Raw genomic sequence first — 2711 nt, forward strand, 5'->3', positions numbered from 1 at the left:
GAGGGTCTCGGTGGAGCCCGCCTGGGGCTGAACCTCCCTGCTGCGCCCTCGGGGGTGGGCGCTAGGAGGAAGCGCCGTGTACCGCGTAGGGCCTTCCGTCGCTCCCCGGGGAGTTTGCCTCCCCTTGGCGCTGGAGTTGGGTTTACACGTCCCGGTCTCCCGGCGCCAGGCCAGCGGCAAGCGCTCCAGGGCGGCTCTTGACACGGTGAGCCAGCCCAGCCCGCAGCAACACACGCACAAGCACTCGGGCAAGGACAGGCTAGGGTATGTACACAAGCTGTACCTGACGGAGGCACTGGCATTCGAATTAAAATTTAGGATCTTTTTGACCTTTTAAGGGCTTTGGCCTGCACAAAAACTTTGCTTCTATTATAAGAAACAAGCTCACAATCAAAACAACTTGCAGTGGACCTTTTTCTCATTTCTTGGTGTCCGCTTTACTAACAAAACCGAGTTTCCTATTGCATTTATGTATAACAACACAGCTCACATACAGGAGAGCATGAGTGACTTAAGGCAAATCCCTTCTTGCTTGCAAAGTTTTTTCTAAGCAAAAACCAGAGTAGAATTTGGACCCTTCTGTCCATTGGGAAAACACCTATACTGTTTCTTTTCCATGCTTGAAACTCCATTGTAACAGCAGGCACAACATTAGAATACTTAATCCAATGATTCCTTGACTTGCTTCCACATGGAATCTACTAAACCACAATGAAAAAGTTTTCCTTGTGTCCTCAAAAGTTTGAGGAAGTCACAAGGTATCCGTTCTCTGCTCTTAATGTCCAACTTAGGATCTACAATGGACTTGGTTTAGTGGTGGGATGGGTATGTTAGATTAATGGTTGGACTTGATGATCTTAGAAGTCTCTTCCAACCTAAACAATTCTATGATTCTACAAAATACAGGACCTTAGATTAAAAAAAAAAAAACAAAAAAACCAAAAAAAACCCCAAAAAACAACTAATCAATACCTTCCCTGCCCTAAAAGAGGACAGGAATAGAACAAAGGAAAAAAGCTCAGATAAAATTACAAAACATTTCAGTTTTATTAAGAATAACTTACAAATAAATTATCTTTAAAAATACTATAATACATTTTTATATTAAGTTTAAATTAAGTCTTAGAAGTCATCGGACCTTTCATGCAATCAGCAATCCGATTCTGTTCTTGAATCTTGTTCCAGTTCATCTTCATCATCTTCGCTATCCGAGTCTTCATAAAAGGAAATCGTAGCTTGAACGGGAAAGTTTTTCAGAAGTGCTTCAGCTTCCTGATATAAGTAATCGTAGCACCTTGATTTGGGCCAAAATAGTCTGAAACAAGCATACAACAGGTTTGCTTATTGTTATTACATATTCTACTTGGAGGCTGACAGACAAGAAGCAGCTGTGAAATTCTGGTAAGCATCCTACAGAGTTTTTCCTCACACGCTCAATCGCTAAGCCCCTTTCTACATTTAAATAAAAAAAAAAAATATTCTCTGGATTGTGTATTTTTGTCTGAAGAGATAAAGATGCACTTAAAGTACTAGTTTTGCAGCAAAACTATTCTAAAGTCCAAGATCCACTGTATCAGAAACTTACTGTCAATGAGGTACTGGAGTGGTATTACCTGGGGATCTGATCCAAGTAACACTGCCCTCACTGGAATTATTCCTAGGGAATATAATGGATATCAAACAGGATCCCCAATATATTTGGAATAAATTAGTAGCTTTGTTACTGAAGGTCCCCAACCTAGGTAGTTGTTTACAATGCCATGAGACAAATCTCAAAGCGAAAGGAATTATTAAAGGTCCAGGGGGATCAGACCTTGATTATTTTACCCATCTTTCCAAGAAGAACCATCTAACAGACTCCTTACAGAAGATGACCCGTGGGCCTAGATTTTAAAGTAGTCTGTGAAATTAACATAACAATTGCGGATGATATCATGGTTAACAAGGGCTATCAGCTAGTGAGGTAATATATTGCACTTAATATACTCCACAGTTCCTGTTCCTTTTCAACCAGCATCCCCTTTTGCTTACAGTTTGGGAGTAGCTGGAAGAAACAGACAATAGAAGTCTCAAGTGCTAAGAGATTAGCACGTTGCATCATTAAATGCTGACTACAGATTGTTTATAATAGAATACATTAAGAAACAGAACTAGATAGTTTTCTAGCAATTACAAAAACTGCTTTCTAGGCTCCTGTTTAACAGAACGCTGCTTCCTTTGCGGCACAAAGTAACTGACACTTGCTTTGAAACATGTCTCCATTACCAATGTTCCCTGCAGCATTCCCTCATACCTAAGAACTGGAGCAGTGACAGAGAAGTCAGGGTCTGTGCAATTGCTTAGACAGGCTGTGCATCAGTATTTGAAGGATCAGAGCCTAGACTTGGAAGAAAGCTGCATCTTGTGTGGAAGAACTACCTGTGCGATTACTTCAAGCACCTTGCAACACCTACTAGTACTTCTGAATACAGACTCTCCTACAGATTCAGCTGTTGTTATTTTATTTCCTTTTCAGAACTGTCAGCATGGATACCATCATTACCTTCATCATTAAAGTAGTAGTTACACGGGTATTTTTCCCGGCAATGCTGGCTTAAGTCAGTCTATACCCCCTCCTCCTGCCCCTCTTTCCCATCCATGCCTGCACCTGCTTCCTTGCCCCAGGACACTGGAGGTTTGGGCAGCAAGACAGACCAGGACTTCCCCCCCCC

The 2711-nt window shown here is 41.8% G+C and overlaps 1 protein-coding gene across 1 annotated transcript in view; it reads right to left on the reverse strand.

The window, feature by feature from the left end:
* Nucleotides 1–1222, reverse strand: part of LOC104135460 (cytochrome b5 reductase 4) — a 38955-nt gene extending 37733 nt beyond the window's left edge. Inside the window, exon 1 of the mRNA XM_009649117.2 lies at nucleotides 1139–1222. The gene's annotated coding sequence lies outside the window, so the exon portion shown is untranslated. The remainder of the gene's footprint in view (nucleotides 1–1138) is intronic.
* Nucleotides 1223–2711: the final 1489 nt, after the last annotated feature.

This window comes from Egretta garzetta, unplaced genomic scaffold (assembly GCF_000687185.1).
Source record: "Egretta garzetta isolate BGI_Z169 unplaced genomic scaffold, ASM68718v1 scaffold430, whole genome shotgun sequence".
Classification (NCBI taxonomy): Eukaryota; Metazoa; Chordata; class Aves; order Pelecaniformes; family Ardeidae; genus Egretta; species Egretta garzetta.